The sequence below is a fragment of the Onychostruthus taczanowskii genome, unplaced genomic scaffold (genome assembly GCF_017590055.1).
Source record: "Onychostruthus taczanowskii isolate IOZ18803 unplaced genomic scaffold, ASM1759005v1 scaffold13, whole genome shotgun sequence".
Taxonomy (NCBI): domain Eukaryota; kingdom Metazoa; phylum Chordata; class Aves; order Passeriformes; family Passeridae; genus Onychostruthus; species Onychostruthus taczanowskii.
Window position 1 is genome coordinate 8,478,322 of NW_024498462.1, and position 27,215 is coordinate 8,505,536.

Below are 27,215 nucleotides of genomic sequence, written 5' to 3' on the forward strand. Positions count from 1 at the left end.
CTAGCTTTGCAAGTTATGGTGAATGAAAGCTCAGACCCGTCATAGATGGATGGATGGATGGATGGATGCCCTCAAGGCACAGCAATAGAGAAATTGTGCTTGCAAAATCAAGACCTCCAATTTTATACCAATTCCACTAAAACTAAATATTGCTATTAATGTTCACTGAGTGTCTAGATACTGTCAGAGCCCAAAAAAAGACTTTAGTCTATGGGTTTTCCTCAAAGCACTAAATTCAGGTGGCAGTACAAATGCCACACTCACTCATCAGGCCTTGCACCTTTGAGATGATTCTGTAACTTGGGCTTTTTATTGCACCTTAATGAGTATGGAAGAGCTTGGTGTGCCTACCACCACACCCTTGATAAGCCAGAATAGGGAACTCCTCACCCAAACAGCAGTGAGATGTTTCCATTATCAAACAATCTTCCAAATAAACACAGTGTTCCTGGAAACACTGCAAGGCAAAGAGAAATGGGAGCAATGAAAATAGCACACTGAACTGTTTTGTTCTGAAAGAGAAAGAAAACTCTGTGGAGAATACCACCACCCATCCAACAGCCTTCCTTTCTCTTCCACTTTCACAGCAAGTAGTAAAAAACACATGAAACTATATCCTTGCTTATCAAAGGAACCAAAAAGTTATAGTCAAAGGCAAGGTGTTGCTGAAAAGCATTTTACTGTTAACATTTATTGGCAGTGATGCATGAGTTAAGATAATGCACATTTCCAAGTCAGTGAGGAGGGGAAACAAAAACGTTTAAAAAATCTTCACCTAGGATCTACCAAGCCAGGAACACAGTGACATTGAGTTGGCTGACATCAGAGAAGTTAATTTTGGGCCTCAGAAAAGCCCATGACAAGTTAGGTACTGTCACCATTGGATCACAAGGCTTTACTTGGGACCGATGCAGAAGTGCTGCTTCACGACAGCGAAAGAAACCACAAAAATAACCCTCATAAATCCAGGCGTGGATCCTCAATTGCTGAAGCACCAATGACAATGCTCTTACCCTACCTCACATAAAGCACAGCAGTGTTCAGATTCCCACAGACACGACTCCTTTGCCGGTGGAACAGTGACAGTTTGCACGCAGCGGGGCTGCCCCGGACACGGGCTGGGGCTGTGCACTGGGCCCGGAGCCATCCCAGCAATGGCAGCTTCTCCAGGGCTCCTCAGTGCTTGTGCACTCAATGGGCTGCAGTGACAAGACCAAAGAAGGTCAATTTATTTTCTGTCACCTGCAAGAGGTATTTTTGCTTTCAAATTAGAAAATAATCTTCTATTTTTTGCTCTGGCCCTCATACTTTAAAACAAACACTTCAGGGACACAGCAGACACTTTGAATATTTCCTTTGTGAACGTTCTGTACCTGGACACCTTTTCCCTCAGGGAACAGTTTACTCAATTTAAGGTAGACCTTTACAGCTAAAAGAAAATAAACCTCCTTTTGTTCTTCTACCAGTTACTCAGAAAAAGAGCAAGTTTCCTCTACCATGGGCATGCATGAAAAGTTTCTGTTCAAGGTCTAATCACAGATGTTGGGGGCCGTGAATCTCCAGGGGTCACAACGCGTGCCAAAAAGTCAACTCGGCTCCAAGCACCGTCTGTTCAGAACAGGATGGCAGAACCCAGACAGAAATAATAAACCCACACAAGTGCTGCTGCAATGGAAGCCTCGTTTTCAGGACATAAACCCACTACAGGGTGGATGTTTGGGCATGCAGGTACCGCACAAACACACTTGTCCTTCTCCCACACTCTCTCGTTCTGCTGGCATTGGAGAGTGGCCATCACTGGTCGTGACCCCTCTGGACAGAGCAGCACAAGGAACATCCTCCTGCCCCTCTGTAGGGAAGGCTGTACATACTGCACCCCATCCCTTCAGAGGCTCGCCAGCCTTGCTGAACTCCTGGCTTTATGGCACCCTGGGACATGGCTGTGGGCTCTGCAGGGCCAGCAGTGCCACTGTCCTTGGGAAAATGGATCATGCATCACTGGCCTCTGGGTGCTTCCCACTGCTCTTAGCTGCCCTGACACAACCTCAGCACTCTCTTATATGCAGAGGTGGGCAACTGAAAAAAAAACAAAGCGGGGCAAAAATAAAAAAAAAAAAAAAGGAAAATATGCAAAATAAAGTAGCATGAGGGAAGGAAGCCCTTCACTGCAGAGAAGAAGAATGTACAAATGCAGGGAACTTTATCCTCCCTTGTGTACATGCAATTCTCCACACTTACACCCTGAAGCAAACAATCACAGGAAAAATTAATGCTGATTTTAAGGAAGTATGGAAAAAATCCCTTTGTTTTTGAAATCTACCATTCTTCAATGTGCACTATGGTGCTCCTATTCCCTCAGCCACCTGAAATCTTCAGTTGGTTTTCCTTCTTCCTGAACCTTCAGCTGTTCTTGTCCACCAAAGTTCAGGGAACTCCTCTCCCCTTCCCCCCTACAGGATTAGTTCCAAAATGCTTCCACAGGCAAACGGCTGGGAGTTATTTCTCACTATCTACTGGGGATTTCTAAGCCAAAAAAATGAACTACAAAAACATTGCAGTTTAAGGAGCTTTTTTGTTTATTTGTTTGTCTTTGAACAAAGTCACAGAAGCTGCTGTGCTGGACCCACACACGTGCCTTGGCAGAACAAATACCTTTCCATAGGGTGTTCCAGGGCAGCATGCATTGCAGTGTTTCAAAGGGAACTCCCCCCTCTTTCACTAAACAGATTTGTTAGAATAACCACACGTGCACATTTCTGTTCTTTTGGGCTTTTGATTTTCTGCCATCAGCTTATTTGGAACCAGTTGGAGGTCAAGACCCCTTTCCTACTCCAGCTCTCTACTGTACTGATAGTGACCCACTGCCATCCCAGCCCCGTGGGATCTGGGGGATGCTCTGCTGATCAGGCAGCCAAGTGGGAGTTTTGCTTCACTAAAGCCATCACCAGTAAGAGACACATGGAAAAGGATGCTCCCTTCTATTAGGACCTGCCTGGCAAATCCCTTCTGGCCTCCTACATGAGGCAGCTTCCCAGTGCTGAGGGCCAGGGACCCGCCTTACAGCGGGGTGGCTGACCCGAAAGGAGCATTTCCTCTGCACTGCAGAAGCAGCTACTGCACTTGCTGTGAAACAGTGCTAAAATCCTCTCCAGTGCCAGCACCGCTTGGGAGGGGTTAGGACCACAATTACACCAACTGCAAACACAAAAGAAAAGGGAAAAAAAAATTGTTGGCAGGGATCTCTGGAGGTCAGCTAATCCAAACCCCGTCTCAAAGCACAGCCAGCTTCAGAGGTGGATGCTTCCATATCCAAGCACAAAGAGAGCTGTCTCACACAAAGAGAGCTCCATTGAGTCAAACAAATTTACAGAGGAGACAGGAAAGGCCAAGGCTCATTAAGGCTTGTTCCCCACCACGTAATCGTAAGAAATAGGATCAAGCAGATGTATCCCACAATCTATCTGATTATCCTACTCAGTGTTCAAGAAACCCCCAAGGTCCTTGCCAATCAGGTAAGTGTCTGCATGTGTTTGGGACAGCTGAGGGGAGGGAATGCTTTTACCCAACTGCCCTTCCCAGGATTCTGCTGACAGGAACAACCTACAGGTATCTCCTAAGCTCCAAGCATGATCCTAGCCCTCAAGACAGGCAATATACTCTGTCAGGCAGGACAAAAGCAGAAACAGGAGCCCAGGTCAGCCATTTACTGTGCTGCAGAGGCAGCCTGGGACTTTCAGGAGGTATCAGATATGTTCTATACACAGAGGAGACCAAGCCAGGTCTGGTGCTTCTTAGGTACCTCTGTCCAGGCACACATACTTGTGCCTGGAAAATTCCCACTCTAGACTTCTCAATCACAGACCACAGGTTTTTCTCCAACAAAAGGCACTTTCCCTGCAGGTCCCATATGATATCTTCTATAAGCACATACATACTCCTACACAAACAGTACAGCTGAAGGCACTTCAGTGTTACATGCCCTACCTGGTCACCACAGGCCTGCAGAAAGAGGAGACAGCATTTGAACTGTGGTTTGAATTCCTTCTCAGCTGGAAGAATTCAGAGAAAACAAAAAAAGTTTTTCTTTTAACATTCTTTGTACTGAGCGCTTGGATAAGCCATAAGTAACTTGGCAGCAAACCAGTTTGGTACAAACACAGCACACCAGAACACAATGCAGTCATCACAAAGCCACCGCTCTGGGCCAGACAGTAATTTTCCCCTTCGCACAGGGCAGGCCTCCAAAGTCTTTGTGCTCCTACATTCGAGTCCATCTGAGTTACATGATGTGTTAAAAATGAGGGCTCACGCACAACAGGGAAAACACCTATCATTTATGGGCTACATGGAAGGGAATACATGAGCACAAAGGTACTCAAAAAATATTTGTCAAACAATTCGGACTTGAGAAAAGTAAAGCCTTGACTTATTTCTCAACTCAGATCTCTAACAGCATCCTCAGGTTGCAAATCAAATACGTAATGACAGAAGGAGACTGAAAGGCTGGTAACAAAAGCATCCAATGTATTTACAATATTTTCTTTCAGAATTAAAATAAAGAAGTTAGAACGTGTAGGAAAGCAGGAAAACCAAACATAGTGGCAATTGAGAGCATATTTTCTACTCCCATATACCAATGAAAATCCAGACCAGCCTAGTCCCAAACCCCAAAGGCATTGTCATTGCACAGGTAGTCACCATTTTGACAGGAAATATGCTCTTCTGGGACCCTGGAAAGAGGGGCTCAAACACTGCTGCAGCCACAGGTGCCACAAGTGACAAGTCACTTAATCCCTCTGCAAACGGGGGTTGTTACTTCCCCAGCTCTCAGCGATGTCTGGCAGATAAAACACAGGAACTGCAATCAGGCATTAAGAAACTGCTGCGGTAAAGGCTGCACAAGCACCAGATGAACAGATCTGTTTCAGACCCCACAGCCATTACAGAATGAAGCAGGATAGAGGAGAGAGAGCAGAAAGCATGCACGCGCACAGAGATCTGCCCCATTAATCCAGCAGGCTGCAACAGGATGAAAGGCACATCCAACAATTCCAATCCTGCTTGTGCAGCAGTAAACACCCTCCCAGTGTGCAAGGGAGGCACTGCTGTCATACTTACAGGGCAGCAGCCAAACCAAAAGGCACCTAAAGGTGTAAGGCCTAGTTCTGGCAGCATACTTTGGCACCAAACACCACCCACTCTATTCTCTGTCCAGTGCCCCTGTGGGAAACAAGGTTTAGCGGTGCATGCAGAGAGAAGCCAGCACAGCTAAGCCCTAAAAAACGCAAGAGGAAGTAAAAATCACTCTTGAGGCACTTCCCAAGCCATTCAGAGTTAGTGTGTTGGCCTCTCCTGCCTTCCATGCACCCCAAAATCTGTTATTCATTACTCTTCATCTCACTGCCAGGTGGATGAATCAACTTTTCAGGGACTGAATATCCTCTGTTTTCCCTTACATGCCTGAGTCATTGACACCAACTGAAATCCTCAGATCTTCAATTATCTCATTACCCTCCTGCATCTGCAACACCACAACCTGTAACTCCTCTCCCCCTGGAAGTCTTAGTGACCTGAATTATTTTCAGTTTCCCCCTTAATGTCTGTGGGCATGTTTTTCTTCAGAAAGCATCTGAATCACCATGAAACCTCTGAATCAAAACCAGGAGCCAAAGAAGGGGGGCAGATGCACAGATGAAGAGTGTCTTCCATTTGCCCCACTCTTCCTGCCACCAGTCTGCAGCTCCCAGCCACATGCAAACACCCCTTCATGGCCGGGTGTCTGTCCAAGCTGAATTTTAAAGAGGTTGGGAAAAAAATCCCAAGTAGGGACATATTCCATTAAACCTTGAGCACACACACTGAACCACTATGCATTAATGCACTTCTGTCCCCCCACCCAAGAGAAGGAGCTTGGGTGATGGCAGAGGGAAGAGGGGATAGATGGCAAGTGAAGTCTTTGTTTTAATTGGCTGCTGTTAAGAACATTAGAAGGATGTTTGAAGGAGAATGATTACGGGCAGAGTGCAGAGGAGGTAATCAGAGGTGTCCAACAAACTGAATTTATGGTGTGGCTTAGCAATCCATCACCCGGCTATCATTCCTATGTACGTGCACATACATAAGCCTCAAAATATATTTAGCTCAGGGAGTCTGGAAAAAAGAGGCTTTTCTTGTAACCCCAGCTAACAGTACTTTGCTCCTTATAATATTACAGAAGCAATCTTTTTCCAACAAGGGGGGGAAAATCAGATATAAAGGATAAATTGTTTTAAATTCTTCTTAGTGTGAAGACAACTTTGTTTACTAAACGCATACGAGGGAACATATGTGTACAGCACAAACTCAGCAGTGGAAATTTGGCTCCCTGCAATTCCCTGTTATATAGATGCATTTTTTCCAGAGGAAGTCCAATGGTCTTGTTTGTTTTCACCACTAATAGAGGAGTTCAATGAAATTTTCTATTGGGAAAGTCTAATGAGGTCAGAATAAGAGAACAGAGTAAGTAGGAAGGAATGTCATTGCGTTTTATTTTTAGAAGAAGGATAAAGGTGGGGCCTCACAAGAGGCAGGGGATGGGCCTGTTTTGGCACAGAAGGCCAGGCTGGAACACTTGGTCCTGTGAGCCTGAGGGGGTTTAGAGCTTTTTTTTTATTTTTTGCAACAACGAATCCCTTGCCAAAATCAGTGAATGAGTGGAGGGGTGCAGCTGGGAGAAGAGCAGAGTGGTGCCTGGGGGTGCACAGACAGCGGGGTGGCAGCAGCCCTGGGAAATGACTGAGGGGCAGCTCTCAGCCACACTCCCCTCCCTAACCTGATTCCCCTTCTCTCCTGGGAAGATGAGCCCCTTCAGCAGCTCCACTGACCTGTGGATCTCTCTACTGCAATTTAAAGGGAATCCAAGTTACAACAGGGTAAACAGGGAAGGAATCAAATGCAAGAAAAGCTCAGTGCAGAAGTGCAGAGGGGCACATGGCTCTGCAAAGAGAGCAGTCATGACTATGACAGGAAACAGGACTGACTGTTGTTAAGGCTGGATGTCAAAACCCAGAGAGGCAGCCTAGGGAGACAAGATGGGCCAGAGTAAGGCTGTGAAAATGAAAAGGAAGGAACAAAGCTAAATTAAAGAACCGAGGCAGAGCGGAAAGGGGCTTGACTGGGATAAACAGGTAAGGAGGAAAAAGGGTGCATTCAAGAGCAAGCAGGCTGTGGTCTGTTTCCTGGCATCAGCTAATCTGATTGGCACAGAGATACAAGAAACAGAGGCTTAAATAGCTCATGGGAGCAGACCTTCAGCTGGAGAGAGCCATCATCACTCAGCAATTAACTCCCTCATAGGCTCTGCCCTCAAACCCGAAGTGCAGAGCTGACCCTGCTGAGCACTGCCAATGCAGAATGAAGGAGCATAAGAGGAAGTGTCTTTCCAAGGGTTAACAGACAGCAGAGAACAAGCTGTTCCATGCATTCAGGTCACAAAAAACAGAACTGGGACTCGCCACACGCACCATGCAGACGCTGCTCTGCCAGGATCACCACAGCTCAAGTGCAGGAGCAGCCAACTCTGCCTGCTAGGAATGAGACTGCAAGGAGTTTCACCTTAAAAACGTGCAAGGACAGCATTAACCCAGGGGAGTATTATTTAGGGAACACTGAGGCATCTGAGAAGACCAGAGACTAGAATCTCTGTTCTGCCTCCTGATATTCTGTCTAGGAAAGGAGTAAGGGAAAACTCTTTAGGGGGAATGTGTGCAAGACCAGGCATAAAGCACTCTTTCACTTTTCCTGTGCCATCAAGTGCTGCAGGCTTCCTACTTGTGCTGAATATATAGGTGGAAACAACCCAGAAGACTGGAATATGAAGCCCAGGAATGGTTCAGGGAGGGCAAGAAAATGCTCCTTGACAGGGAGTCATGAGAGGCTGGACTTCTCCTCCAGCATGCAAGCCCTCAAACATCGTATTTCAGAGTGGTGTGCTGTTTGTGGGTCATTCCTCTGCTCCTGTCCACAGGCAGGCATGGGGAAAGAAGGCAGGAGCAGCAGGAGTGTGGAGGAATGACCCTCCTTCCAGCTGGGCTACAGCTGGTGAAAACGATCCAGCAGCCCCCAGAGATGCCCAGGAGTAACAGCACAGCAGACATGCACAACCTCCCACCCTGGTGCTCCAGCCTCCCGCTCCTTCTGAGGGCTCCTTAAGCATGCCACTGTTTCCCTTTTGGCAGGGACCTCCAGAGCTCCACTACGACTCATGTGAAGGGAAAGACCTCCTGTAAGTCCCTAGCCACAGGCATGCCCTTGTGATGTCCCTGCCCTTCCCCTGGCTGGCTTTATGATATGCCACAGATTGAGCATCAGTCTCTTCCCAGAGACACATGCTTTTTGGGCTTCTAGTATCAGCAATGAAATTAAAATCTATGTACAGCACTTTACAAAGCTTATTTTCCTGTTAGATAAAGGGAAGGGGCAGAGTGAAACAGAGTAATTGAAATGACACAATTTCCAACCCTTTCTGGGAGCTTGACACAACAAGTCTCATTTCCAACCCCGGACTTGGAAGAAAGCTTGCAATTAAAAAAATTAACAGTGACCTTGAATACAATGGCTACAGTTTAACTAACCCGCATTCAGTCTTTGTTAATCAAGAAGCCCTTCTGTAAACTACAGCACAAAGGCACATTTCCAAAGATCAGGTTACCTCCGCCCAGCCACACCACGGTGGAAATTTTAGAGACCTTTATTTAAAAGCTCAAAAGAATTCTCCACTGCTGAAACCACCCTATTCACTCTCCACCCTCTGCTCTGCAAGGAGCAAGGTGAGCAGGAGCCTGGCTCAACCCATGGCTAAGGCAGGGCTTGCAGTTAAGCAATAACAACCACAAAGCATTTCCAAGGCACTGATGACCAGCTGGGTGGGGTTACATCACATCCATGGACAGCATCTCAACCTCTGGAACTGCACAGCAGAGGCTGCACCAGGATTATAAAACAAAATGAGAAGATACTCTTAAAAAAATGCATCTTTCAAGGCTCTGGAGAGCCTTATAGCTACATCTTCAAAAATAATCACATCACAGGTACAGGACAAGGTTAGCAAGTAAGTGCCTAAAGCTAATGAGCCAGTTTATCCATTTTATCTAGCAGAGGAATGGTTTTTACCCTCCATTCCATAGTAATGTTACCTTGACAGGTGCAGTGCCCACAGTAAATACTATGTCTGTCCCATATTCTGAATTATCCCTTTAGGGATGAAAGCAAAGATACATATTCAGGGAATGGATGTTTCCTGCAGTCTCCTGCACAGCTCGCAGCATCAGAAAATTAAGATGACTTGAAGAGCAAAGCCTGATGCTGCTCCTAAAGCAGAACTTATTTGGTATCATTACTCATAGGCCAGTTAAACTACAGAGTTGGCTACTCCAGACTCTCTTCTGCTTACTTTTTTGTGGATTATAGAGCAAAATATAAATTTCAAAGAAATGCCCTGGAAATGCCATGTGCCCTAGGACACTAAGCCTAACTTTGCCCCTCTCCTTAAATTTTTGCCCTTAACAAAATATCAACAGCATGCCTTTGCTCTTATTGTCTCTCTGGAATACCACTGAAATGTGGTGGCAGTTGGTAATTAGTATTTTTAACGCTTGGGAAGTGTTTTTTATGGCAGTACTTCCTGCTGGGGTTGGTTTCAACATGTTGTCCTCACTCCTCTGGAAGGCTCACCAAGACCACATAAGATGTCAACATCTGTGCATGTGGATGGACCAAGGTCTTAGAAGTGTTGTCAGACTACACAACAGCTATGAGGTTCAAATGGTCTTGTTTCCATCCAGGCACATGTTCAGCATTCTACATTTGTGCAGTTTTCCCATCATTCTCCTCTCTTGGCAGTTTTAATTGCTAGATCAGCACATCCCCCAAGCTCCACACTATTTCTGCCCAGCCTGAGCTCTGCCTGCAGACAGGAGGGCTCTTTTTGTCTGGATCTTTATTCTTTCAACATAATCTAAATATCACTCCCTTAACACCTGATTTAGTATTTCAACCCCTCTAATTACACACAGTGAGATTTTATCGGAAATCTGATTATTGTTTGAAAGTCTGAGCATTTCATCCCAGCCTCAGAATTGATCTATTGACTGCCTTTAAATCTCACATTTTAATTTAACATTTAACACTTTATACCCGCATTAATTACATTTCCCATGATCGATATCAACAAACACCATCTCTGGCCTTCTCCTGATAGAGAGACCTTGGAGACCCTGCTCTGCCAAACACTCAAGACAGCTTTGCTCTTAAACATGGACACTTACGGGGCTGATCTATCCAGTGGAAGAGGAAGAAAAAGGAAAAAGCCATGAGAAACAGCAGTAGTGAGTAGCAAGGTTTCGTACGCAACACCACCAGAGGAGAAGTGCAGGTACAGACCTGGCCATGGTGGTGGCACGGGGACTTGCCTGGCCCCAGGACATGGGAGCAGAGACTCCAGCCGCTCAACATCCATCTGTTCCACTCCCACCTTAGCTGGAGGGCTCTGAAGCAGGGACCCACCAAGTAGAGGCTCCATTGTAATTCCTGCTCGCTGCAAACAGTGGGTGAGCTGGGCTTGGCCTGTCCAAGAGCTGCATGCAAGCCCTGGGCCACAGGAAATGCCTGACTGGCTCTGTATCTCCTGGCATTTAACCAGCCTGCAGGTCTAGTCCCCCTTTTTGCCTCCACACAGCACAACAGCAAGAGCAAAGTGCCCCTCTGACCTCCAACTCTAGCAGATCCCTTATCAGCAGACACCCATCATGCTGCCTTTCTATCCAGCCAGTCTCAAAGGTAGCTGCTCTAAGGCACTGGATTCAGCTTTGCCAGGAGGACAGTGCCAGATATCTTTCTCTAGGCCATGGGAAGCAGAACTGGCTGTGCTTGAGGAGGGTCAGGTCCTCCGCGTACCCCGTCTGCAATGCTTTTGTGTTTGTGTTGCAACTGGAGATGGAAGATGACATTGTCCCCAGTACTGCAGAAAACAGGAATATTTGTCCCTGAATAATTCTCTAGCATATTAAGCACAAGTCATTCTTATGCAAAGACTGCCCTGTACAGCTGCCAAGGTCAGTGAGACCTTGCTTTATTTGCTGCATAAGGGCTGGCTGCGCAAGTTTTACCTTGTACATATTTTTCCATGCGTTGTCTTAGATTTCCCTGCTGCTAGTGTCTATGCATCTTGCTGTCTGTTCAGTAGGTCACGCTACCTTCTCTGGCTGTTAATAATAACTACCCAATACCCAGTGCTCCAGAACAGTCAAAATTCCAGCAAACCAACCCTTACACTATGTTTAATTCAAAAGACAGCAAGAACAACATTGAATAACAATTTTCAAGGAAAACATGCTCCACAGCTTTTGCTAACAACATCAATATGTTTCCATTTTCAGGGGGTCGTGACCTGCTATCCACTCACACAGGCATCACTGTTCACATTCTAGTATCTACATACAGATGATTTTTTGTGCAAGGATTGCATTCAACCACATGGCACTGCCTGCACACACAGGCTCTGGATTACAATATCAGTGAGTGCAGTCTTCAGGAAGCAGCCAAATACTGAAGAGCCTGCATTTAAATAGATTACAGGATCTGAAAATAATTCCCTATGTTTTTTAAACAGCAGACACATTTTTACAGACTACAGCCAATAGTTATACCTAAACTAAGGATTGCCCCTCTCCCCAGTTTACTAAATCCTGTAACACTGCAGATGCAATAGTCAAATTTAGATATTCACACAAGGAAGAAAAATAGTATTTTGAAACTGTATAGTATCATGATACTGCAAAACTCCAAGTTCCTGACATTTAACCCAAGCAACTCCTTTGCAGAAGAACAGAATTAAGTGATCTACCTGAGGTCAGTGGCCAGTTAAGAAAACTTGTCAACAGCCTACCCTGTCAGCAAGCACCCTGCCTCATCCCAGCCTATGAACCCAAATCAGAGGGGAGATGACAAACAAAAATTTCTAACACATCCCCTGATTGCCAGGAGCAGTGCAGCAGAGTCCCCCAACAACCTTGCTGGTTTATTTCCCCACACCTGATGCACCACAGCAGCATTTGGTGCTGAGCTCCAGCTTATCAGTGTGAGAGGATCTGGTCTGGTGAGAACAGCAAGCCAGGACCCCAAACAATGGATCATACATCCTTCTTCCAGCTCAGAAATCCACCTGTTTTAACTGCCTCACTTTGCCCCCCATTCTCAATTTACAGATAATAACACTAATGTCGTATCACCCTGAGGGCTACAAGCTCCTGGGGTAGAAACCCTCTTCCCCTTTTTACCCTGCCGCAGTCTCTGACCTTGATAAAGCTCCACAGCCACTACCAGTAACACAAACCATCATTCAAACTTAAACACATCCTGGTGCCAGCAGTCTCTCAACTGGAGACAGGCAGCACTACAATGGGGCTGCACAGAGGGGTTAAGAAGCACTGCTGAAAAGGGATGCAAACAAGGACTCCAGGCTCTGAGCAAGCACACTCTGCCATACAAAAGGTGAGCATCACTCGTGAGCAAGAGCTGTCTGGCTGAGTATACTGCCTTTGTTAACAGAGAAGGCTGCATGATGGAGTGGGCTAATTAACTGCATTTTACTTGGGGAAACCCAGGCTTAAATCCTGGCTCTTGTCACAGTTGAAAATGAATTTAGGGACCAGAACAAAGGCCAAGATAATGTATTTTCTTGAAAATCATCAAATAGTTGCCTGTCCCCTGACAAGAGAGGCCCAGAATTCTATGCCAGGCCACTACTGCTTATGCAGTTATTTTTCCAAATATAAAAGTTATTAACTGACTTATGTGAGTAATGATCACAGCTATCCATGCTGCTTAGCTGGACTGAGCACCCCAATGTGATGAAACTCACCATTCCACGTGGCCTGTGCTTTGTGATGCAGTGCCACATGGGTTGCAGGTCCTACAGGGAGGGACATCATGCCTGGCAGGACTTAAAATTCAATTTTCATATGGAGTCATTTATCCCTTGACTTTGAAAAGAGCTAAAGCACAACTCTGGTGTAACTCTAGTTACTTCACTGGAAAACCACTAGGACTGGTTATGGTCCAAGGGAGCTGAGGGTAATTTCCCCACTTCCTCCTGGCTGAAGCCTTCCCAGCAGAGCCAGGAGGGAAGCAAGTACTTTCCCCATAAAGTAATTCTCTATTTTTATCATGCTAAGAAAGTTTTTCATTTGGAAACTAAAACTCCTGCTTCAGAAAGAAGCTAAGCACCCTCTTCCTTTCTGATTTATACCACAGAAGTGTTCATCTAATCAAATCAGCCATTTCTTCTGAAAGGCTGAAAGGAATCATTACAGAAAAAAATCACAACAGCAGACCAGCTCCTGAAGGTCTCCAGGCAAGGAGTACAGATAAATCACATTCCTGACCTTGGAGGTGGCATGTTCCTTCATACTACTGTTTGCAGTGTCACCTCACCCATCCCAAAGGACAGAGATCCCTGGTGTCAGAGCACTTCTGAGAGCAACATACTTAATGTGTAGGCAGCAGCTAATGACCATGAAGCACAATTTTGGGCACAATATGCTGTTCTACCAAAGTATGGGGTTAGTGCTTCTGAAGTGCCATCACCCTCCTATTTCCTTCTCTCTCAAAAAAAGAAAGACAGCCTTCAACATCCTCAGCTACCTGCACAACTGAATTTGGGTAGGAAGACACAATGGAGGTCAAAAGGAGCACAGAAACATTTTCTGAAGCAGCTTCCAGCACATAATGCTCCAGCATACAGCACAGCTCAGCAATACAGCACCTTTCATCTGCACCAAGGAGGAGACCCAGACACTTAACCCTCCAACACAACAAAGTGAGGGGTGGGTGTTGTCATCACAGCAGGGTTTTACACCAAGCCAAAGGTTTGTGTGGGAGGCTTCCCTTGAACAGCAGAAGAGGAAAGCTGAAGTCAAACTTCTATCCAAAAAGTCAGACTCAGTCAGAAGACTCCCATGAACTGCAGCAGCAGCCACAGTGTCCTGGGGCCCACAGAGAACTCAGGGACCAGGAGGTCCCTGCTCCCAGGCACAGCGAGATTCCCACGGCCAACCCAAATTCTGCAAACAAGGGCCACGCATCTCCCTCCACTGTTATCTTTAAATCCTCTTTACTCTGCAGAGCTAGTCTCCACCCTCCTTCCCTTTTAATCAGCCCTGACCTACAGATGTCAGCCTCATTTCAGCTAAGTCAACACAACTGCCACATCTAGGATGCTGTTACAGGAAAAAAACCTTACACTCCTGGCTGGATTCCAGAGTCTACTTCTTGGTCTAGACCCGACCTCGTTCCTTTTCTGCAAGCTTAATCCTACACCTTAAGGGCACAGCGAATACACAGAGACTCCAACGTGGGCCTGTCTGTGCTCCCTCCCCTTCAGCCTGCAGAGACCCTACACAAATACCATTATTGACAGGAGGCTCCCTCAGAACTGATTGTTCTTAAAAACCACACATGTTCAAAAGCCAAAAAGCAAACAAAATACACAGTATTTTCTGAAAGCTGAATCCTCACCCTAGAGCTCACCCAACAGGACATGAACCTTAAATCAATGGTCCCCAAAGTTTCTTCAGAAGCAGCTCTGGCCTCACACTGAAACCATAGCCAAGTTTGGTATATCCAGCTTCATCTAAAGGTTAGAACAGGGATGAAGCCAACCTTAAAATTAATTTCTTTTCAATGCCTCTGTCATGGCCAGGAATACCTTCCACTAAAACAGGTTTCTTAAAAGTCCTATCCAGCCTGGCCTTGAGCACTTATTCATGCTTTGTCAGAAACACAAGCCAGGACACCAAGTGAACACAAAGGACTTCAACAGATACCACAGCACCTTACCAGGCACAGCTCGGTGCCCTACTGCAATGGTACAGTCAGAAAGCAAGCTGGCTCCTCTGCTTTGCCACACATGGCCTGGTCCCTGCTGTCCCCAGCCCACGTGGCCAATATGCAGGAGGCACAGGCTAGAGATGGATGGACAACAGCTTGTCCTGTCTTGCCCAAACACCCCATACAAACAGGGTATCAACACTGAGTGGGATCTAGCTCCTGCACTCTACCTTGTGACCCAAAAACCTCACGTATCAGTAGCAGCAGTGGGAATATCAAACGACAAATAAGGTATTAGTAGCTAATTTGTTATCTGCTTATTCCAAGAAGGCAGCTAGCTGTGGATTCAACCTTCAGGCAACAATGCAGGTTTTTGTTAAGTTCTCAAAAACATTTGCACAGTGCTTTGTTAAGTGTTTGTGGGCGATGTTCAAAACCCCAATTATCTGTATCTGACACAATGCTGAACCAAAACTCTCCTAATTCACAGGAGCTGTAAAAGCAAAATTCCATCAAGGCTAGGAAGAGCCTTTGGATCAAATTGTCTGAACTCTGAAACAGACCTTGGCTATGTGCTGCAAGAAATCCTCCATACAAACACATCTTTCATATTGTGGGAGGAGGAGGGGAGGGAGAGAAGAAGAGATTAAAACCAAAAGCCAGATCCTCAGGTAACAGAAAAATCAGAGGTTCTCTCTCAGTTTACAGTACCATAGATTTGAGCCAAAGGTGCTTTTAAAGTCCTTTTATGAAATATTTTAATTTTTCTACCTACTATGTGTGCAAGCTAGGCAGTGCTTTTCAGACAAATTATTTATTCAGCTTTACAGTGACTAACCTGAATTTCCAGACTGCTTCAAAAGAAAAGCTCCAGCATTTCTTTGCAAAAGGCAAAGAACATTCGATTTCCTCCCTCCTTGTTTTTCCTTTTCTTTTTTCCTCCATCCCACAGCTGAAACATCTCTACCTCTCATCTAATAAATAAACAAACTATGTATCTTTCCATAAAAATGTGATCTTCCCTTCACCTCCTTGCTAAAAATGTGCTGACATTTTTTTCTTTTTTCTTTTATTTTTCCTTGCTGATGCCACTTAAAATGGAATAAATTCCTTTCCTATTTTTTTAAATTGATTTTTCAGTTTAGCTACATACATGAAAAAAACCTCAGCAAGTCTTACATCATTGGCTGCAGTCTTACAACCTGGAATAAACTGAACACCATGCTGAAAAGCATGGGATTACCACGGGCTTGGCATTAGTGGGATACCCTGGGAGAAACAGCCACAGCCAAAAGGAAATTACAGGGTCAGTGAAAGTGGTCACCCTGTTGCATGAACTGCCTCAATGTCACTTCCCAGTAAGTAGCATCACAGCACTTATGTACAATTAAGGCTTTAATCCAAGCCATCATATGAATGACCAGTTCCAAAAGGCATGGACTCACCAGGACACATTTCCTGGCACCCAGGGTAGGTGTCCTGAGGACAGGGAGCTCAGGTAGCACACACCTCTCTTCACCAAGCCTTCACTACGTGCCTGCCACAGGGGAAGCAATGTAACAAACAGCAGGTCTGGTTTAAGGCAAGGTTTAAGGTTCTTTAACTGTATTTCATAAGGAGTAAGCTCCAGTTCTGCAATTGTACATTTCCTTGGGTGGAGATGCCCTCTACTCAACCCAGCCTAAGACCTTCACTTACACGGGGCTGTGATTAGGGGATTCAGGTCATAAGCAGGCAGAACTTGCATTTTAATTCTCTCTCCCTCTCGTTTTGGTTGCCTGGATCTCCAGGATGAGCATCATCACATTCCTACAGAGAGCTAAGCTCGCGTGCAGCAGCTCTCTCCCTCAGAGGAGGGAAATGCACGAGGCTGATCATGATAACCTCCCACCCAAAATGTCTGATGTGCCACAGCACTCCTTCCCCACACTGAAAGCTCCAAACAACAAGCCTAAAGCCAGTCTTGCCTCTTCACCTCCACAATCCAGCTAAAAATACTGCATCAAATTCATTGATACCTTTGTATTTGTACCTCCCCTCTGGTAAATCATCCAGAAAATTGTGCATCCAAAACTACAGCAGCCTGCACCCTCTCCAACTCTTTCTGTTCCCTCCTAAGATCACCCTGCTGAGAACCTTTTTGGCAACACACAGGTTCAAGACCATCCTAAAAACACCCACAAAAGGATACCAGACTGCAACCCTTGTTTCACTCTCCTGTAAGCATCTTGCAGGATTAACTCCTTGCTAAATGATCTGGGACTATGGAAACATGCTCCCAGATTTGCTATTTATTTGTGGCAGCTTTCACTACCTGCAGATGCTGTGCAAAAATACAGGAGAAAAATGTGTGCCCTTGGGAGCTCAAAGTATAAAGGCAGAGGTCAGGAGAAACACTCTGTTCTTATTAATGCAGTTCTACAGAGAGCTGGGAAAAAAAAAGAAGCCACGTCTGTATGCTTCTCAGAAGCAGATTATGGTTAATAATACAAAGATTACTGACATTAAATGAATTTAAATTCATTCTTCTATCATTCAGAATATTAAGGTTTTTTACCTTCCTCCCAGAATCACTCCCATTTGTAGTCAGACTCACTTTCTGCTATCACAAAGTTATATATTATATTTGGACAATAATCACCACAATGGACTTCTCCTCCTTGACAGTTTTGTTGTATTAGGAATCGTATAAAAAAAAGTATTTGTAGCATTGCTTTAACCTAAAAAAAAAAAAAATAGGAAGATAGAATGCTTACAATTGCTGCATAAATCTCTGAAGACATTTCTGCAATCCTAATGGGTTCTTTGCCTATCAACAGGCAAGGGGAAAGTCTCAATTGTGCTGTAGCAGTGTCACTCCTGCAGATAGAACAAGTGGTGTCCAGCCCTGGGCTCTGCCAGGGAGAGGGAGCTGGCACTCACCAGCATGGAACATGCCACAGGCACATGGGACCAACAAAAGTGTCTGTTGCTGGTGACCAAAACTTGATTTTAAATTCAAGTTGTCTTCACTAATGTTCAGATTCAAAGTGAAGACACTGCTCTGCACCACCTCACTAGGAATTTAATGGTTTTACAGCCAGCACTAGCAATCTGAAGATGAAGCACAGTAAGAGCAGCAAAGCCAAAAACTGATTTATTTTCATGAGAAAAAACTTCTTTTGAAATTGAAGTTCCAGTTCAACTCTAAAATCCCTCTCCCCAGTCATCATGACACTGACAGAGAAGTATCTGAGGATGCTCAAGAGAAAGCCATCAGACAAGCAAGTCACCAGTCACGTGTTTGCTGCTGAACATCACGAATGATTGCGCTAAAAAAGCGTCTCACAAGTGTTTGAATCTACATTTTACTGAGAGAAAGGAAATTTCACGTCAAATCTGCAAATCACTGCCAGTCAGTCCCAAATCTGGCATGCTTGGCTGGACTGTGGCGTTCCCCACTTGCTCTCCTGGTCCCTACATTGGGAAGTCAAGCCAACACATCCCCACACCTACAGAACCAGAATCAGTGGGCAGTTATCAGAAATGTTGTGTGTGGTGAATTGCTGCTGCATGGGATCAGTCCAACTCAACTGTCCAGTCCTTTTGTTTCAAAGAGGGAATTACTGCAGCTAAAAGGCACCTGCCTTAGCTCATGGCCTTATACAATGGATGTCTAAGCATTTTTTAATTAAATCAGTACATAATTATTAGACTGTTTTACTGAACCAAAAAACCCCAGCACCATGCAAAAGGCCACTATAGACTGACTCAGCCTCACCCATGCAGATGCTCCCCTGCAGCACTGGGCATCCTCCAGCTCTGCTTTCACCACCTTTTCCAGCTGACCCAAGCACAGGCTGCATTAGGTATCATTCCTGCCCTCTCCCTCAGCCATGACAAGCATTCATGGCAAAGCAGATGAAAGAGAACACACCTTTCAGTGCCAAAAAAAAAAACATGAAGTGCATGAAGGAGCAGGCTTAGCTCCTCGTGGCACCTATGAAGCCAAGAGCACTGGGCACAGCCTGGGAGCTCAAGCAGCCAATGGCTCTGCCTTGGCAATGTGCCATTGTCAAGAGGTTTCCACCTCTTGTCCCAAATACACACATTCCCTACCAGATGTTCCAAGACCTAGGGGAAAACTTTATCATGTAAGCTGGCATGCAAAATGGTGTCACCACCCAGTCTCTGCACCTGGGCTGAATTTAGAAATCCAGGTATCTCCACAAAAATAAGTGGGTGGCATGGTACAGAAAATAAACAAATCTGTTATTAAACACATGAGAAGCTTCCCTGTACCTTATCAATAGATCTCAAGGTCTTGTCAGAAGGATAACCTTCCACCTAGCACAGGGCACAGAATGAATTTGGCATTTGGCAGCAGCATCCTCATTCCAACCTTGGTACCTGAGCATCAGCTACTGAATGAGTCATATTACAACACAGTCACCAGAGCTGGAAAGTCCCCAACCCAGCAGGTCTTTCCCTTCAGCAAGGTTCATAAAACCTCATGCAGAATCTGTCCTACATGCCATATTCATCTCCACAGTCTCAGAAGAAATGTGGATCACAGCTACCCAACCCACTGCTCTGCAGACCCTGAAAATCATGATGAGGGTGGTCAATCTCATGAGACAGCCACCCAAGAGAGGTGCCCTGGGCAGACTGGTCCAAGGGAGTGTGCAGCAGGCACGGGGAGGAGTGGGGATAACCTGCCTGCATTTGTGAGCAAGGGGGAGAGGTTGCACCCAGAGGCAGCAGGGGAGGTGTCACCTCACTGAGGAGATGCAGGAGGGAAGGGGCTCGCTGCTCATCCTGCAGGAAAGCAGCCCACTCTGGTTTCCTTATTTACATGACCTGAAGTGCAGCTTCCTCAAGCACCTTGTGAAAGGTGCTGCTTCATTAGCCAGACCACGCCTGGGCACTTGGGACACCGCCAACGTTAGCTCGTTACCAAGGCTCTGCTTAACGAAGGGCACTGAGGTTGTCACACCAAGTGCTTCACTGAGTAATTAGTCAAGCCAAATTCATCAGTGATGGACTTGGAACAAGCAGAGCATGCGGAATAGAAGTGTATGTTCGTGGATCCATGAGTCAAGTGCAAACACAATGTGGAGATGCCAGTGCCAAAACCTGGGCAGTCTGTCTAAGGGCATGGAGGCTTCACAAAACACCTCTGCACTCTGACTTCCTCAGCCAGATACAACTCCCGCATCTGGAGGCTTAAGAGAAAGGAGGATAAACCACCTGTAACCGTGTGGATGGTTCCATGATACTGTTTCTTTTTTGTACTTCAAAAATAACTTCACTGAAATGTCTCTGAATGCAATACAAGCCCCCTGGGCCAGCACTGCTTAATACTATTTATACAAAAATGTTCAGACTATATTTGAAAGGAGCCCGCTGATACCTGGTATAGCCATAAAAAGATTTATCCATTCTGACTTGCTGGCTCCAGAGTAGGAGATCCTACAACTGAGCAACTTAGGAAGAGTGACCAGCATTGATTAAGAGTTTTGACCAGATTTTGGGGAGACAAACCCAAACACTTTTGCTGCCCTACCAGGGAAGAGCCCAAAGAGCCTGATTCTTTCTCCTCTGTCAGTTTTGCACGCTACAGCCTGTGGTAACATTTTGCATGCTGTGGACTAACCCAGTGCCCTGGAGAGCAGCTCCCAGCAGCAGCCCAGCAGTCAGCCATGGCTCAGAGCTTATCCTTTACCAGGCAGGATTTCCCATCAATGACATGGGGATATTTTACAGCTCACCATTCCAGCCTTTAGGACCACTTTAACAACTGGTCCATCAACCCACACAGGCTCCTCCCAGCATCATAGACCTGCATTGCACAACCACACCTCACCACCACACAGCCCCAGAACCTTCCACCAAAACATTACCAAACGCCTCACAAGCACTAATGAATTAAGTCCGAGCACATCCCAATTAACTCCAGGAGCAGAGAAGCAGGCTGAGGTGTCCCCATCTCCCTGCGAGCCTGCAGAGGAGCCAGGCATGGCAGACAGACCTGCCAGCTCCCTCCCTCTGCTCAGCTACAGACCTGTGTGATATTTCAAAGGCTCTTTCCAAAACAGAGGGAAAAGGAGAAAAAAGAAAAAGCTATCTGTTTTCCTTGAAAAGCAGGTCGTGCAACAAAGAAAGCACTAATAAAGGTTTCACCGTCCAAATTAAAAGTCAAAGGCAGCAATGAAGTGTCTCTGAAATATAAGAAACACGCTGTGCACGGTGTAAAATTTATTGCTGCCTAGCAGAACGAAGCCAAACATCTTAATATGGAAAAACACCGCTTCTTTTGACCCAAACAGATTGGGAACAGGAAGTAAAAACAAATCACCCAGCTGCGGCCTCCCCGCACTGAGAGGAGCAGCAGCCAGTGCTTCCTGCCCACCCTCGCCCTGCCCATGGCTGCCAAGGTCTGCACACTGTTTGCTCAGGGGCCAATCCCACCTAAAGCAGACAGTTTGTTACTAAAGCTGTAGTAGGCAAGATCAGGCCTTTATTGAAGGGGATTCAGCTGGGAAGAGCCAGGAAAATGGAACTGCAGGAATCACCCCAAATGCTGCATCTATTTGCAAACTGCACAGGGACAGGCTCCCCTGCAAGGAGATTCCCCTTCTTTCAGTGGCTCTCTTCATTTTCACCAGCCAAATTCCTGACTCAGGACAGGCATATTTCAAGAGTTAATTTTGGTTTTACTACACCATCACCAACAAACCCTGAGAAATTAAGTCAAGCCTCAATTGGCTCAAAACATAATTGCATTTCTCTTAAATAATAGCTTTGCATTATTTCTTTTTTTTTTTTTGAGCTCATACATATTATGTTCTAATTATATTTTAAAGCTTTCATTTGTAGCTACAGGAATAACCCAGAAAGACATACAGATGAGCTAATTTTCAAATCATCACTTGACGAAGGACATGAAGCTTTTAAAAAAGTGACAGATAGACCAGAGAACTTGGAAAAAAAAAAAAAAGAAACATACAAAACTGTAAGTCCATTATCTCTTTTGTTAAAGCCAGTAACTTAGTGCCAAAGAGAACGGCTTTAAGACCTCAGCAAACGCTGAATATCACATACGTAATGCAGCAGCAAATGCCATTTACACAAATGCTACACACTGAACAGTAGCTCAGAACCTGATATTCTGACGAAAATTCTGCTTTCAGCAAATCTCATAAGTATAATTTTTATCAGCTCAAGCAGATTTTTCTTACAAGATTTTAAAAGATTACATGCCACGTGTAGAATACTTCATAAAGCAGAATTAGATTTTTGCCTTGCGTGATTTTGATAAAATTTTTTTTTTAAATATGTAATAGCAACCAGCAAATTACAGCCATTAGTACGACACTGCCTTCACAGCAGATTTATGACAGCATTACCAAAAGCAGAATTTCATCCAACAACACTTCTGGATAACACAGACATCTGCAGAACCAAGGGGGAAAAACACACATAAGCATGCACAACCACACATTCTGTGCATTACCATCCAAGACTTTTACAAGGATGGGTGCTTTGTGCCACTGTTCTGCAAGACTGTACCCTGAGCACGCACAAGGGTATAGAACACTCTCCTGCACACAGCAACCTCCAGTCCTACCTCATATTCTTTCAAATCCCTCACCTTCATGCTCATAAATAGAGCTTGGCAGAGGAGCTGCAGTGCAAGGAAGGAAACTCACCCCATACTCCTGTTACAGTGCTACATGAAATCCTCCCTCTGCCCCAGCAAGCTCCCAGCAAAAATATCCAAGTTTATCATGCCGAGGAAAGAACAATAAGTGGGAGTCCAAAAAGGCAGTCAGAAGTACCGCCAAAAAATCAGAGCTCCTTCTCAAAAAAAGCCCTCCCTTAGGAAGCCTGCCAATCAAACCTGATCACGAGGCTGTTTTCCGAGGGTGAATAGAGTTCTTATTGACACAGCTTATGTCTGCAGCATGCAGCCCTCCACAAGGCTTTCAAGAGCAGATCGGATTACACAGACACATTCTCTCTGATTTTATGCATTCAGAAGCCCTCAGACATAAAATACCCGGCTCAGAAGGCCACTGCTTTTTCAGCTTGCTATCGGCCTACATGCTTTTACAAAAAAAAAAAAAAAAAAAAGCCCAGGCAAACAGATCCTGGCACCTTTACTTGGGCTCCAAAAGCCCTCACCCTCACTCAGCAGGGCCTTATAATTTGCAGGCCAAGCCACAGATTTGCTCCATGTGAATAATACAAGACTACTCATTCCCATGGTGAGTACTTAGCATCAAAATGAGAGAAGGGAAAAAACAAATATCTGCTGACACCATTTAAAATGGGAGACGATAACATCGCTCTGGGTAGACAATCCTTCCTGGAAGATGGCATGGAAAAAGGGGAGGATACACACCTTTTAAAAGAACAGCATGCACTGCACAGCTTAGCAGGGAAGAGGTGAGCAACTGCAAAAGCATCAGAAGCACAAATTCCGGTAAATCATCTATCCAGGGGCAGCAATTTGCACACATGGAAATCTGGAGAAAAACTAAAAGGATACATTTATACAATTTCTATACTTAGGGGGCACAATAAGGAATTCCATTTCAGCAGCAGAAACTAATAGAAAGCCTGGAAACCCATGGTTTTGCATTAGAGGTGAACAGAGAATTACAAAATGTTTTATTCTAAATGCTCCAACTGAATTTCAGCAAAAGAGACAAGTCTGTGTTTAAATCATATGACAAATCAGAACCTGAGCATTGCCCTAGAGAGAGATGCATGCACTGCCTAGAGGTCTGGACTACACCAACTAAAAAGAAACTCCCAGCCCCCCACCTCCAAAAAACAGTCTAAAAACCAGTATATTACACATGAATAAGTGAATCCCTATCACCTAAAAAGGAACTCCTGCATCAACTCAGCCACACTGAATTGAAACTTCTTACTGAAATATTACATATGGCAAATACAGCAAATCAAGCAAGCTTGAGCTTCAGAGCTTTTAAGGGATTTTAAGAGCAAACACACACTGTTCAATAAAGTCATCCTCTCTCTTCCCTGCTTCCAGGCTGCAGTCACTCCCCAACCAAGATTTTCTAGCATTTTACAGATGATTTTTCTCACATTTTCCTGATGGCTGCTAGGAAGCTGGAAATGCAAGATGCCATGTCTGTCTGACATAGCAGTTCTTTGGCTGGATGTCTGCACTGTTCTCAAAGCCCACCAAGAGAGTCATCACTCCTATGACTACCTTTGAATATTGAGATCTTAGCAAACAGTGTTTTCCAGTGCTCAGCCTCCCTCTCAATGAGCAGCTTCATGTTTCTAGTACTCATTTTCCACATGTGACTTCTAGTATGTTCATGATCCAAAAAGCCTGCTCCTGTGAGTGCTCCATACTCTTTCCCAACACATCTGAGTCATGCAGTGGTTCACTCCACCGACAAAGCCAAGCTGTAACCACCAGCACAGAAGGGGTGTCCCACTGTGGGCATCAGTCACCAAATCCCAACTGTACATTCATCATCTTCACATGTGCCTGCACCAGCCACAAAGAGAATTTTCATTTGCTTTCAGGCTCCTGACTGAGCTGCAGGCACTGGTGACCAGGCCAGCCATGGTTTGACTTGTGCCTTTAGGAAGATCCATTTGCCAGACATTAGCAATGCAGTTATGCCATGGCCCAGCCTCCTCCTGTCCTGCCTGAGCCTCCCAAGTCCTTGTGCCAACACAACCATTTCTGTGGCCACATGGAGAAGCTGAGTGATGGCTAAAATGAGCGTCCTTTTTTTCTTGTTATTCTGCGAGATTATTCTTAAATTACAAGAATGAAAGAGACTGAAGGAAAAGGCCAGAAACAGGACCACTTCCACAATGGCACCAGCTTCAAAATTGATTTGCAAGCTATGCTGCAAAAAGCAAGAAAGACAGCCTTTCTCTCTGCAGTCACAAGTTTTTGAGTTACACTTCGAGATTCCCTTAAACATGCAGAACAGCCCCTCAAAACTTCATGTGTGGTGGCATCATAAGTGCAAAATTCTAAGCTCCACATATTCCTCTTGCCAAGATGGGACAAGCCCAGGAGAAAATGTCTAGGTCTGTAAAATTCTAAGAATAACATGCAAAGTTTATGCCAGCCATTCCCCAACAGAGAATAAGAGGGCAGAGCAGGCCCCCATTGATGTGGAACTGGGCATAAAAACCACTAGGAAATCCTCTATGTGGATTCAACATCACAGAGGGACAACTGCCCAGCACCCCTCCTGTCAGTAACCTTCCTGCAGCACATGGTCCAGCACTGGAGGGAGGAATGACAGGTCTAGGTCCACTCCCTCCTTCCCCATGTGGGTCCCTCACTCCCTCGCAGCAGTGGAAAGGATGTGGCACCCTGAATTCTGCTGACCTGGCCAGATGCTGCAGGAGGCTGAGCAGGATAATTTACAGCACTGTGGAGTTAATTTCCTTGCTGACCACCAGGACTGCTTTGGGCCCCTGCCAACACATCCCAAAAGGCCCATAAGGCAGCACCAGATCTGCAGTGGCCACACAGCTGTAAACAGGCTGAACCAGGTGCACACATAAAATTCAGCTGCTCCTAAGAAGCAAGTGAGCTCAAAGTAGACTGTTCCTTCTCCTGCTATTACCACATCCCATAATACCTAGAAGCTTTAGCACAGCCCATTGTCTTTGAAAAAGAAACACTCAAAACACTGAAATAATTCTCAAAACTTTTCTGGGCCATCTCTACTTTAAAATGACTTCATTTAAATCTGTGCCATGTCTATATATACACACACACACCAAGGGAAATCAGCACCCGTGAGCAGAGCTGGTGCCCACACACTGTACCTCTGCACAGCCTCCCAGGTCTGCCTGTGCAGCTCCACACCAGACAGCCCCACAGCAAACCAGAGCTGCTTGAAGCTGCCCCAGGAAGATCCTGCCCCACTGGCAGGAGCACTGAAAAGACCACAGCGTGCAGGCTCTCCACCACACTTGCTAACACTCATCTTGGAGATGTTCTTCTTGGGTATGGAGAGTAATGGGGGTAGGGAAGTTTGAAGACCAAATTACAGAGTCCTTTAAGTCCTTCACTTCTGCACCAAACTGAACCCCCAAGTTCCCCCTTCAGGATTTTCTTCCCTCCCAGGACCAAGATGCCTGATTTCTATGTTCTTTAGTAAATTAAGCTCCAAAGAGCAGAGCTGTGCCATGTAAGGCCTTTCTCCAACCTAGAGAGCAGCACCATTGCAGCCTCCACATACTACCTTTACAGCAAAACACCCGCAAGGAGGACCCATAGGGGGAAAACATCTCTGCAACCCCAAGGAAGCTGCTCTGTGGAAACTTTAACTGCATTACTTCTGCTTCTGTATAATCCCAGAATAACTAGCTTAATTCAGACTGATCCAAGGCAGACACCCGATAGTTTCAACATGGTACAGACTATAACCTCACTCTAATTACAGGATCATGTTACATGTCCAACAACTGCTGCAATTTAGTCTTGCCTGATACACCCCAGCTGAAAATTGCTCATCCCACCTCTTACTCTCTCACTTTTTGGCAGCCTTTGAATGGAGGCAGGGATACATCGCAACACCTCAGCATCTGACACACTCGCACCCCAAGCCCCATAAAGATTAAGTCATTATTTCCTTGCGGTAACAAAGGCAACGACTTCCATCAGTGCAGAATAAACTAGTTTTAGGCAAATAGCACATACACGACACTACCGTTCATACACTTCTCTATGCAAACGCAATACAGGATTATAGCTAAGAGCCACAACACCACGAATTCGCACATCACTCCGCGAGCCCGCTGCTGATCGCACACGGAGCCTGTATGAGCAAGAGGGGAGTTTTCAGAGGCAAAAGCTGCAGGACCAGGCAGGTCGGACTTTCACTACCTCAAAGGCAGGGGATATTCCTTACAGCAGCGCACGTCTTGCCTTTTGAGCTCAAAACTGCATCCGCGGCTCCCGCTGCCATGAAACGGGAAGGTTTTCCCCCCGCAGCCGCTCGCCCGCGCCTGAGCCGAATGTTAACAGGTCTCTGCCTCGCGTCAGCTCCGCCGCCGCCTCATGCTCGGCCGGGGAATGCTCCGCTGCCCGGGCGGACGAGCTGTCCGGCCATGGCTCGGCGATGATTCAGCAAGGGGGTGGCTCCCGGTGAGAAGGCACACCTCCTGCGAGCTGTCACACCGCGGGGCCGGGGCAAAATGGGAGAGAGAACTTGCTCTGTCTGTCATGGCTGCACTTTTCAAAATGCGTAACCTGGCCTGGTAGGGGCGAGGGGGGCGAAGGGGAGAGGCGGGGAGGGTGTGTGTGTGTTTCCATCAGCAGACACACGGGAATAATTTAAGGAAACATC

The 27,215-nt window shown here is 45.7% G+C and overlaps 1 protein-coding gene across 5 annotated transcripts in view; it reads right to left on the bottom strand.

Moving 5' to 3' along the window:
• Positions 1-27,001, bottom strand: part of MBNL3 (muscleblind like splicing regulator 3) — an 88,751-nt gene extending 61,750 nt beyond the window's left edge. Inside the window, exon 1 of one of the 5 annotated variants that reach the window (XR_005952053.1) lies at positions 26,753-26,999. The gene's annotated coding sequence lies outside the window, so the exon portion shown is untranslated. Of the gene's footprint in view, positions 1-3,984; positions 4,002-26,752 lie in introns of those variants that run through there. The other 4 variants (XM_041396345.1, XM_041396343.1, XM_041396347.1 and 1 more) reach the window with 4 other exon arrangements.
• Between the last annotated feature and the right edge of the window lie 214 nt (positions 27,002-27,215).